Source organism: Callorhinchus milii, unplaced genomic scaffold (assembly GCF_018977255.1).
Source record: "Callorhinchus milii isolate IMCB2004 unplaced genomic scaffold, IMCB_Cmil_1.0 Scaffold3, whole genome shotgun sequence".
Lineage (NCBI taxonomy): Eukaryota > Metazoa > Chordata > Chondrichthyes > Chimaeriformes > Callorhinchidae > Callorhinchus > Callorhinchus milii.
In genome coordinates this window covers 91,862,604-91,875,820 of record NW_024704744.1, presented here as the reverse complement: position 1 = coordinate 91,875,820, position 13,217 = coordinate 91,862,604, and positions in this window count along the sequence as shown.

Here is a 13,217-nt window from a genome sequence, read left to right as displayed (position 1 = left end):
ATCCTATGATCCCTTCACCTCGCTTCCTCCCTTGCCTCCTTCAAGGCCGGTCTCAAGACCCTCCTCTTTGATCGTGCCTTCAGTCACCCTCCCATCTCTCTGCCTTCCCTCACCCTACACCACCCCCTCCCACATGCTTGGATCCTAACCCATGACTGTCCAGTGCCCTGGGATGTCCTCCTGACGTGAAAGGCGCTCTATAATTTTGTTGTTGTTGTTGAGGTGGAAACATATTTGATAACAGCTTTCAAAAGGCAATTGGACAGGTATTTGAAAAGGAAAACATTTGCAAGATTGCAACAACAACAACTTGGAGTTATATAGTGCCCTCCACGCTGGACGGCGTCTCAGAGCACTTTACAGTAACGGTTCCTGGGGCCGAGCCTGGGGGAGGGGGAAGAAGGTGACCAAAGACACGGTCGAAAAGAAAGGTCTTTAGCCGAGACCTGAAAGTAGGAAGAGAGAGGGTGAGGCGAAAGGAGTGAGGAAGTGAGTTCCAAGCCTCAGGCCATAGTGGTTGAAGACACGGCCGCCAGTGGTAGAGTGGAGGATTCGGGGGACAAGGAGGAGGCCAGACCTGGTGGAGCGAAGGCAACAGGCGCTGTTGTGAGGAGAGAGGAGGTCAGAGAGGTAGGGGGGGTGCAGAGGAGTGGAGGGATTTGAAGACTGAGTGAGGATCTTGAAATCGATCCTCTCTGGGACAGGCAGCCAGTGCAGTCTGGCAAGGACTGGGGTGATCGGGCAGCGGAGTTTGGTGCTGGTGAGAATGCGGATGGCAGAATTCTGGATAACCTGGATTTTATGAATGGTAGTGGAGGGGAGACCGGCGAGGAGCGCATTTGAATAGTCCAGCCGAGAGGTGACAAAGGCATGGACCAGGGTTTCGGCGGTTTTTGGGGTGAGATATTGGCGGAGATGGGTGATGCATCAGAGGTGGAAGAAAGTGGTGCTGGGGAGGGACCAGATGTGAGGGAGGAAGGATAATTGGGGGTCGCCCAGTTGCCTAGGTTGCATACGAGTTCAGAGAGTTTTAGGGGCAGGTCGGGTAGGTGGAGGAGGTGAGAACCGTGCGATGGAAGACGTTGGCGAGAGCCAAAGAGTATGGCTTCCATCTTGTCAACATTTAGCTGAAGAAATTTTCTGCTCATCCAGCTCCTGAGGTCTGACAGGCAGCTGACAGAACATCAGGGGACTGGGGGCCGCAAAGTGAGGTGGAGAAATAGAGTTGGGTGTCGTCCGCACACATGTGGAAGTGTACCCCATGTCTGCGGATGACATCCCTAAGAGGGAGCATATAGATTAGGAAGAGGAATTGGGCTAAGGATGGGATCCTTGGGGTACCCCGCTGGCAACCGGGGGAGAGCGGGAAGAAAAGCCGTTTGTGGAGATGTATGTGAGGTAGGACTTGAACCAGGTGAGTGCGATCCCACTGAGGTGGATGATGGAGGAAAGGCAGTGGAGCAGGATGACGTGATCGACTGTGTTGAAAGCGGCGGAGAGGTCCAGGAGGACAAGGAGGCAGAGGGAGCCCTGGTCACAGATAGAGAGGATGTTGTTTGAGACTTTCACAAGTGCAGTCTCTGTACTGTGGGCAGAGGGGAAACCGAACTGGAGGGGTTCGAAGAGGGAGTGGGAGAAGAGGTGTGCGCGGAGTTGATTGGCAACAACGCATTCCAGGATCTTGGCAAGGAAAGGTAGGTTAGAAATAGGGCGGTAGAGGCTGGTGTTTGTGGGATCTAGGGAAGGTTTTTTGAGGAGGGGAGTGATGACTGCAGTTTTGAGGGGGACAGGGACTGATCCAGAGGAGAGGGACTGATTGATGACATCAGCCAGTAGTAGGCAGAGGAGGGGGAGCTGGGTGACCAGCAAGTTGGTGGGGAGGGGGTCGAGGCAGCAGGTGGTGGGTTTCATCAAAGTGATGGTGGGTGAGAGATGGGGAGGAAGGAATGTAGTGGTAGAGCTGATGATGGGGAGGGTGCGTGGGATGGAGAGGGGGTGGTGGTGGGTGACAAGAGGCAGGAGGATGAGGCTGCCTAGTGGATCTTATTTATTTTAGTTGAAAAGAAGTTCATGACGCCCTCGCACTTGGCATTTGATTGAAGATTGAGGAGGCCTGAGGGGACAGACAGAGAAGGTAGTGGGTGGTGGAAAAAGGGACTTTAAGGTTGTTTTTTGTCTCCAAGATATGTTGGAGTAGAAGGCCGTTTTCGCACAAGTCAAAGAATGACAGTAGCTGTGGAGATGCTCGAGCCACAATTGGTGGTGAACTGTCAGGCCAGTTTTCTGCCATCTGTGCTCCAGCAGCCGGGTTTGGGTTTTTAGGGAGTGGAGATGACTGTTATACCAGGGGGATCGGGTGGGTTTGGAGATGGTCCTGAATTTCAGGGGGATGAGAGAGTTGAAGGTGTAGGAGAGGCGATCATGGAGCACCTGTATGGCTGCTTCAGGATCTCTGGGGATTTTGTAGGTGAAATGTAGCAGCCAATTGTGCATATCTGTTCCCCAGATAGTCGTGGATTGAGTGATCAAATTATTCAAAAAACATTTTTGGAGGGATTAGTACCCTTGGAAAGCAATCTGCCAATCAACTAACAACCAGGTTCCTACTTACAGTTCAGTATAAACACAGGTGTGTGGATTAAGGAAATTTAGGTGCTCTCGCTTGCAAGGCAGGCGCTCTAATCAATACGCAACAGGACTCCACAATCGTGTGTCAGCCTAGCTCAGGCAGCAGTTCCAGCCCAACGATGGGACTTTGTGCATTCCATTCCAATGAATATCTCAGGAATTTCTATGTATAGGTGGGATGATTGGAATTCTCAGTTTGGTTTGGAGATTCTTAAGCACGGTGCTGAGATCATGGTGATGGGTTTTTGTTTATGCCAGACATCCAGCTGATCGCAGTGATAGGTTTGCAAATGTGTCAGACACCTGGCTGATCATGCTGATAGGGTTGGGCATATGTGAGACACCTGTCTGATCACGTTGATAGCTGTATGTGTGTGTCAGACATGACCGAATTAAATCAGATTACGAGCAATTTGCAATACTGATTAAGATGGATGTTAAAGATTGTCACCACTATTTGAGAGAAAAGAGAGCTTCCCCCAGGATCAGAGTCAACAATTCTCCAGGGAAATTAATCATTCACAAGATCGCATCTAGACCACAAGATTGGGTTCAGATGAGGAAGACCCTTCGGCGCATCTGATCTCCTCCCTCCTGAACACACACCCTACGGTTAGATAATTTGGTTACTCAATCCATGATGGTTTGTGGGACACCGCACTAACAGCCATGAATTGAATAACCAATTTATTTATTCATTTAGTTTGGAATGGATTATTACCTTTGGAAAGCAATCCTGCAATCGACTAACAACCGAGTTCCTACTTACTGCTAGGTAAACAGGCGTGTTCGCCCGGCCTGAAACATTGGGCACATTTCCTTACTCTACACACACACATCTGTTTACCTAATAATAATAATTAAGGGGTTTGTGCCCTAGTTATGGATCGGGAACAGGAGGGATGGAGGGCTTTAAAGATGAAGATGAGGATTTTGAACTCTATCCTCTGGGGGATGGAGGGCCAGTGGAGCCAACTGAGGATGGGGGTAATAGGGTCACAAAGCATAATGCAGGAGAAGACATGAGTTGCGGAGCTCTGAAGAAGTTGGGAGATAAGCACAGTCAAGCCTGGACATAATGAAGCGTGTTTGAGAGTTTCAGCAGCCTGAGGGGATTGGCAGTGGCGGAGGTGGGGAAAAGCAGAATGGGTAATGGCATGTTTGGCACCAGTGGCATGTGAACCTTCAGCCACTCTTTCCCCGCTCTCATTCACTCCCTCGCTCACCTCATTCAAAGAGGATTTACTTCTTAATACAGTCAATTCACTTACAGTATATCCTGTGAAGGGCATTGAGATGTCTCGAAGATATGATAAGGATTTTTATTATTGCTATATTCAGACAGCGCCTTTCACATGAGGAGGATGTCCCAAAATGCTTTGCACTGCTGGCTGGTCACCCGAGCTGGAAGTTGGGAACCAAGGGGGTGAGAAGTAGTTTGAGGGATTTGAATGAGGTGATGGAGGGAGGGAGCAAGTCAGAGAAGCTTTAGGATGGAGCTCCAGAGAACGGGGGCAGAAAGACTGAAGGCCTGATCACTGATGGTGGGGTGAGGCGGGCAGGGCAGGGGACATGAAGCAGGCCGGTGCCCGCTGAGCAGATGGAATTGGGGGTTGGCTTGAGGAGGTTTGAGTAGGGAGGAGCGAGACAATGGATGGACTTAAAGGCGAGGACGAAGAACTTGAACCCGATCCCCTGGGGTATGGGAAGCCAGTAGAGCCAGACAAGAGTGGGGGTGATAGGGTTACAGAGCCTGGTGTGGGAGACTCATGGGAGGGAGGTTGGGAAGTGATCTATTTCTTAGCAGGAAATCCTTTACCTCAATCAACAGAACATCCATTCATGTTTAATGAGGTGTCCTGTCCCATCAATAAAGAGAAAACAGGAGGGAAATTCTCAGTAAATCAGGATAACTTTGCCTAAAAATAGCAATAGTAATAATCCTTCTGAGCTGTGGCCAAGTTGCAAACAGCATTGTCTCACAAAGAGCCATAAAGGAACTTTTATCTGGGGGATTGTCAGTCAGGACATTGGGAGAGAGAAACTCCCTCCTCTTTTCCAATCGTGCCGCAGGATCTGTAATGTCCTCCTGAACAGGCACAGACAGCTCATCTCGGTTTAACAACTCATCTGAAGGAGAGCACCTCTGACAATGCAGCTCTCCCCTCAGCGCCTCACAGTCTATAGTGTGAGCCCCGATGTGGGGGTGGGGGGTGGGGGGGGGGGGAGCTTGAATCCACAACCTACTGACACAGAGGCCAGATTATGACCGACTGAGGCAGAGAAAAAGCTTTCCTACAACTAAAAAAAGCCTTCTAACTTGAAAGAGCTCTTATTATTAGTCACAAAGAGGATGACAGTTTGACAATATCGTTTGCTATTTAAGGAAATCCAGGGCTGTTAATAAGGAGGAAATACAAAATGCTTGGACAATTTGGGAGTACTCTAAATACAGCGAGGATCAGGTCAAGTGATTCCCTTTGGATGCGCTCGGCGGCTTTCAAGACGCCTTGGGTCCAGGAAGTGAATGTTTATTCTCTTTCAGGAACGAAGCGAAATGGAAGGATGGAGATTGCTTCCTCTTGACGTCAGGTGATTCTAAATTGAGAGGAACTATTTAAACTTCCAGCAGATGTTTCATCTTCAACCAAATCTGGGGGTGAGAAACGTATCTTGCCGTGTTCACCGGATATTGCATCTCTGTGTCAGACCTGCAGATTTATGTTTAATCATTTTAGGCTAAATGAAACATTTTAGGCTGTCATAATTGGTTCAAAAATAATATTAATAATAAATTGGTCACTTCAATCCATGACTGTTTGAGGGACACTGCTGTGCGCAATTGGATGCCGCGTTTCGCCCACAAAATATACAGTCAATTCACGTACAGTGAAGCGCTTTGAGACGTCTCGAAGACGTGATAAGCTGGTATATCCTTGAGGTGACCTACACACAAACAAAGTGATGGACATTGAACAAGGTGAGAGACGAGATGAGTCGGAGGGGCTTGGGATCGAGTTCCCGAGCACAGGGGCAGATAGGCTGAAAGTTCGATGCGTGGGAGGTTAAATTGGCCCTAGTCTTCCCAGGGTCAGGGAGGGGAAAACCAGCCAGGCTTCCTGCTCCAGGCCCCTCTACAGCGCCCCCTGCTGGCTGTGTGTGTGTTTGTGTCTGTGTCAGCCGGATGGGGAGAGATCAGGTCGGCTGCAAAGCTATCTTCTGGCCAGTGACCTGCTGACACTCGGTGCCCAGGCTCCACGCATGGACAATGAGCACTGGGGTGGGGGAGGGGTTTATCAAAGCAAAACCAGTGTCTGGGAGCTGCCCCCCCATTGAGAGGTCACACTGAAAGCGAAAGAGTAGAAAACATTGGGCAAACTACAAAAACATTAGAGCAAAATAGTCTAGATTTGTCTAGATTTTGAGCTACAATTTTGGCATTTATGTCTTATTAACTATGTGTGTCAGCCTGGCTCACTCACGAGAAACCTCGCCTCTGGGTCAAAAGGTTGTGGGTTCGAGCCCCACATCAGAGACTTTGAGCTGAGACTCCACTGCAGTGCTGGGGGGAGTGCTGCATTATCGGAGGTGCCGTCCTTCAGATGAGATCTTAAACTGAGGCCCCGTCTGTGCCTGTTCAGGTGGACGTTAAAGATCCCGCGACGCTATTGGAAAAGAGAAGAGAGTTTCTCTCTCCCGGTGCCCTGGCCGACAATCCCCCAGATGCTGATGGTCACTCACTTCATGGCTGTTTGTGGGATGTTGCAGTGTGCAAATTCGCTGCCCACAAGATACAAACTCGTTTTGATATTCCAAGCACTGTGTTTATGTTTTACTCTCATGTTCACAGCAAACAAAATCATAGAATAGGATCATAGAATATTAGCACAGAAGGAGGCCATTCAGCCCATCGTGCCTGTGCCGGCTCTTTGGAAGAGCTGCCAAATCAGTCCGACTATCCCACTCTTTCCCCGTATTCCTGCTCTTTCCTGTTCCAGTACCTATCCAATTCCCTTTTGAAAGTTGTTATTGAATCTGCTTCCACCAGCCTTTCAGGCAGTGCATTCCAGACCGTAACAACTCTCTGTGTAAAAAAATGAAGGTAAACAGGGCAGGGGAGGGGTATGAGGCGTGTTTGCTCTGAGCTGACCGTGTCACTATGAAGGTGTAGTGTGTAACTATGGACTGAGCCAGGTGTATAAAGTCCCTTGTGATTCTCTGCCATTGAAAACAATGGAAGCAGACACACAACACAACACAACACCAAGCTGACCCAACACTGGTCACCCTGACTTCCCACCACCTCACGGCTCCAATTGTTTCCCTCCCACAGGAACAACAAATAGCATAGAGTGACCCCGGGCTGGCTGCACTCCCCTCAGCCCCCCCAACCCCCCACCACCCACCTCCGCTTGGCTGGCTGCAGCTTCCTGTTTGTCCCTTGTCCCCTCCACTCCACCATCGGTAACCATACCTTCAACCACTACACCCTGAGACTCTGGAACTCTCTCCCTCAATCCTTCCACCTTTGCCCCCTCCCTCCCCACTTTCAAATCCCACCTAAGGATCTTCCTTTTTGATCGTGCTTACGGTCACCTCCCCTCTCCCTCGCCACCTGGCTCAGGGTCAGACTCCGCCACTGTCAAGCAATCCGGGACTCTACCCCGCGTGAAAAGGGCTATATCAATACACTGGTCCAACCAGTGGGACATGGTGGTGGGTGCCCCCAATGCAGAATCAGGATTCTGCATGACTCCAGGGAAGACGTCGAGGGTATTGATTGGAAGATACAACAGGACCCAATTGTCAAATTTTATCAGTATTTCATGGTCGTGGTAGACACCAACTTTTGCCTGGACATTATCCTGAGGGACCGCGCTGAGGAAGGGCTCATCCCTCTTCAAGGACAACAAGCTCCCAATGCAGGTCAAATTCATCGGCAGGACCTCGAAGGGCAAATCAGTCACTGGGAGCAGGGAATCTTCCCACTCAACTCCTGTGAACCTTACAAGCCAAAGCCCTAACGGGTAGGGTGGTACTAGCTGAACAAGCAGTGGGAATGGCAAGCTATGTGGTTTTAGCTGGTTAGATTCCAGCAGTTACCTCAGCTCACACACACCCCAAGCCTTGGCTCTTGCCAACTTCCGCCTAAAACAATACCTTCCAGAATTAGATAAATAGGATACATTCCTCCAGGGAGAGAGTGCACATTCCATTCCAACAATCTATCTCCATGTGTAGGTGGGATACATGGAAATCTCAGCTTGGTTTGGATACAGAGATGTCAGTAGGTGTTGAGATGTTTCAACAAGGTGATAAGATACTATATCAATTGCAAGGACTATTATTATTAATAGTATACACTCTTAAGCATGGTGAAGGGTTTCCATGCAGGTCAGACACCCGGCTGACCATAAAAACTACAGTGATTTACTGCCAATTGTAGTGATTTAGATAGTGATTATGTTTTTCAGAGAGGAGAGGAAGAGTAGAGGAGAGAAAAGTAGAGAAGAGGAAGGGGAGAATGGCATAGAGAAGGAGAGAAGAGAGGGGAAATTTTGTCACTCAATCCATGACTGTTTGTGGTACACTGCTGTGGACAATTGGCTGCTGCTTTTCGCCCATAAAATACACTAAACCACTCCACTTTACAAAATATTCTGTGAAGCGCTTTGAGGTATCACAATGACATGATAAAGTGCCATATCGAATACAAGGATTATTATTATTATAATAAGGAAGGGCAGAGAGGGAAAGATCAGGGTGGATGGACGAAAGAAGGTAATAGTGAGAACCTGTACAGTGATAACAATTAATTGTTAATAAGACTTTACTGTGTACAGGAGTACAAATTACATTTACACACTGCCTTTCACATTGGGAGGACGTCCCAAGGCGTTGGACAGTCAGGGATTCGAACCAAGCTGGGGGTTGGGATCAGGAGGGTTGGAAGGCAGGGAGGGTAGGGGTAGGTGGGTGGCTAAAGGCGCGGTTGAAGAGGAGGGTCTTGAGACATGTCTTGAAGGAGGTAAAGGAGGGAGCAAGGTGAAACGACTGTGGGATGGAGTTCCAAAGGATGGGGGCACAGAGGCTGAATGCCTGACCTCCGATGAAGGCGAGGATGAGGATTTTTAACTCTATTGTCTGGGGGATGGGGAGCCAGTGGAGCCGGGCGACTGGTGCCAATGACATGATTTCCTGTTTAGTCTTATATTTCTGATGTGGCTTGCAACAAAAGGGTCTCTGCTTTTTTCTCACACTTTGTTAATGCTTGTGTCCTGTCCCCCTTTCCAGCTACCCAACTCCTCTGCTACTCCCCCCCACCTCCACTCACTAACTGGGGCTTACTACTCGCTCCCCTACCCACCCCTCCGCTCTATCATCTAATAATAATAATAATCCTTGCATTTAATATAGCGCTTTTCATATCTTCTAGACGTCTCAAAGCACTTCACAGAATATACCGTAAAGTGAATTGACTGTATATTTGTGGGTGAAACGCGGCAGCCAATTGCGCACAGCAGTGTCCCACAAACAGTCCTGGATTGAAGTGACCAATTTATTATTTTCTTTCTTGAGGGATTATTATTAGGCGTGTGGAGTAAGGAAACTTGCCCAAGGCTGCGCACTGCAGGAATCGACTCTCGCTTGAGAGGTGAGTGCTCTAACCACTAAGCTACAGGACTCCACAAATTTATGGCCATGCCTTAAATTCCTACACCATTAACCTCTGGAGCCTTCTCCCTCTGCTCTTCCATCTCGCCCCTCCCTCTGCCCTCCCTCTTCCCTTCCATCTCGCCCCTCCCTGTGCCCTTCCGTTATGCCCCCTCCCTTTCTGTCTTTAAATCACGCTTCAAATCCTACCTCTTTGATCGGCCATGTGACCACTTCCTCTCTTAATAATAATAATAAGCCTTGTATTTGGAAAAGTGTCTTATCACATCTTTGAAATGTCTCAAAGTGCTTCACAGGATATACTGTAAAGTGAATTGACTGTGCAGCATTCATTGTCTCACAACCAGCCATCTTCCTCGCTCTGTGTCCAACACCATCCCCATCCCGAGAGGAGACTATGTGAATGGTGCTGTATTAATATGGGTTGAGGTTGTCTGGGTTGCTCAGTGATTGAGTTGAACAAATCTTTCTGCTGGTGGTAGCTGGTTCCAGTCCCTGTTATGCCGGAATAGCTCAGACAGCCTTCCCGCTCATCCAAAGCGGTTAATAATCAGACCTCTGATCATGCAAAGCTTCCCGACTGAAGATGTGTTGTCAATTTGTCCTTCGGATGAGATGTTAAAGAGAGGTTCTGTTTGCGCCTGTTCCGGTGGATGTTGCAGATCCTATGGCAATATTGGAATAGAGAAGGAAGTTTCTCTGTCCTAGTGTCCTGGCCAATAATTCCCGCAAACAAAATTGGTCATTCGCTCCTTGGCAATTTCTTGGACAATGCAGTATGCAAATTAAACTGCTGCGTTTGCCTACAGAAAACAGTCAGTAAATCCTGCGAAGCACTTTGAAACGTCCTCCTGATGTGAAAGGCACTGGATCAAATGTAAGGATTCTGAGACACGAACAGCAGCAATAATCCCTGCATTATTAGATTTGTTCGCTGTCCCCTTACTTTCACTTTCATCAAATCAGACTGGGGAAGGTCAGTTTTTCTTTGTATAATCTCCCACCTTTTGTCTTGCACCATCAACACCTTTGATTTCATCATCTCCTGTCCGCCACCTCATTTTTCCCATTGTCTTTGTTTCCTCACACCCCTTCTCTGTTTATCCTTATGATCTGCTCCCTTCCAACATCCCCCAGTTCTGACGAAAGGTCATCGACCTGAAGCGTTAACTCATTTTCTTCACTCTATAGATGCTGTTTGATCTGCTGAGTGTTCCGAGCGACTTCTGTTTTTCTTTCTGACTTCTAGCAGTATTTTGCAGTATTTTGCCTTTTGGGAAGCTTAGGCTTTGCTTTGTAGTGAGAAGGGCCATATGACGGTCTCAAAAGTCATTTTATTGGGTTTTATTTGTATGTTTGAGATGGCGAGTATTGGAGGCGGAAGGTTATAATAATAATAATTCTTGCATTTGATATAGTGCCTTATCACATCTTGGAGGAATCTCAAAGCGGTTCACAGAATATATTGTAAAGTGTAGTAACTTTGTATTTTGTGGGAGAAATGCGGCAGCGAATTGTGTACAGCAGTGTCCCACAACCAGTTGTGGATTGAGTAACCAAATTACTTATTATTAATTACAATTAAATTACAAATTATTATTATCTTTTTTGAACAGATTATTAGCACTGGAAAGTGATCTGTTAAACGAATAGCAACCAGGTTCCTACTTACTGTTGGATACACAGAGATGTGTGTGAGGAGGAAGGAAACCTTCCTAAGATTTTGCCCCACCTGAGAACCTAACCCAGGTCCTCTCACTTGCGAGGCGAGCCCTCTAACCACTACACTACAGAACTCCACATTGCAAGTTACATGCCACACAGAAGATATGAATGAGGTGGAAGCCCTTCTCTTACAGACAGAACATTAACCTCTCACTGTTTCTCACTGTTGTTCTTGGCTGGGGATAGAGTTATTCCTGCCAAAGAACAGTGCTGAGATCTTGATCTGGGACTGAATTTGCTTTCACCACGTCCTCCTGGGATCTGCTAGAGGTTTCTCGCCTATAGCCATCTCTCTCAGACTGCCTTGGATGTCCTAGATACTCCAGTTGTTGTTTGGCTCTGCGATGCCTACCTTGCTGTTTTGCCATGCTCTCTTTTTTTGGCTCACCTCCCGCCTGGATTACTCAAATGCACCCCTCGCCTGTCTCCCCAGCTCCACTATTCAAAAGATCCAGCTCATTCGAAACTCTGTCACCTGCATACTGACTCGGACAAAACTCCGTACCCACATCTCACCGGCTCCACTGACTCCCCATCACCGAACGAATCTTCAAGATTCTCACACTTGTGTTCAAATCCATTCACTCTCTGGCACCTCCCTTGTGGAGTCCTGTAGTTCAGTGGTTAGAACACTCGCCTTGCAAGCAAGACACCTGGGTTCAATTCCAGACAGGGCGAAACCTTGGGCAAGTTTCCTTACTCCACACGCCTAATAATAATCCCTCCAAAATCAAAAATAATAATAAATTGATTAAAGTGAATTGACCGTATATTCTGTGAGGTGGTTTGAGACATCTAGAAGATGTGAAAAGCGCTATAACAAACACAAGGATTATTATTATTACCTCTCCGACCTCCTCACTCCCCGATCCACCACCACCCGACACCTCCGCTCGATTGGCTCCGGCCTCCTGCTCGTCCCTTACACCCTCTGTCCCACATGGGAGTTCGCGCTTTTAGCCACTATGCTCCAAAACTCTGGAACACTCTCCCTCAATCCCTCTGCCTTGTCCCCTTTCTCCGCTTTTTTAAGTCCTGCCTGAAAATTTGTGTTGGGGTAACAGTTGAAGACTAGTCAGCTAAAACTATACAACTACACAACTACACAATATTAATTGCTGTCTGGCTTTCCCACCGCTTATCCTGTAGCTTAGTGGTTAGAGCACTCGCCTCGTAAATGAGACGACCTGGGTTCAATTCCCAGGCAGCGCAAAACATTGGGCAAGTTTCCTTACACAACATTGCCTCTGTTTAACCAGCAATAAACAGAAACCCAATTGTTAGTTGATTAGTAGATCACTTTCTGGGGTAATAATCCCTTAAAAAAATAATGATAATAATAATAATTTGGTCACTCAATGAATAAGGTCAGAGCATGTGAAATCAGGGGAAAAGCACAAGAATGGATAGCAAGCTGGCTACAAGACAGAAAACAGAGTGTAGGAGTAAAGTGCAGCTACTCAGACTGGCAGAGGGTGGGAAGTGGTGTTCCACAAGGATTGGTATTGGGATCACTGTTGTTCACAATTTATATTCACAATTTAGACTCGGGGATCGAAAGTTTAATTTCAAAATTTGTGGACGATACCAAATTGGGGGCTTGGTTAATACTGCAATAATTACAAGACATTAGTAAACTTGTTGAATGGGCATTTAATTGGCAAAAGAATTTCAATATAGATAAATGTGAGGTAATACATTTTGGTAGGAGGAATAAGGAAGTCACATAACGCCTGGAAAATAAAAATCTAAATGGGGTAGGAAAGCAAAAGGACCTAAGGGTACATAAATCGCTAAAAATGACAACATAGGTTAATAAGGCCTTAAAAAAAGTAAACCAAGCATTGGTTTAGATTGGTTTAGAGAGATAGAAATGAAAAGCAGGAAAATTATGCTAAACTCATATCGAACGTTGGTTAGACCACACTTGGAGTACTGTTTACAGTTCTGGTCCTCATATTATAGAAAGGATATAGAGGACTGGAGAAGGTGCAAAGGAGATTTACAAGGATGATACCAGAACTGCGAGGTTATACCTATCAGGAAAGGCTGAACAAGCTTGGACTCTTTTCTCTTGAAAAGGGGTGACCTAATAGAGGTCTTTAAAATTATGAAAGGTTTTGATAGGGTAGACATAGAGAAGATGTTTCCACTTTTGGAGGAGACCAAAACCAGGGGCCATCAATGTA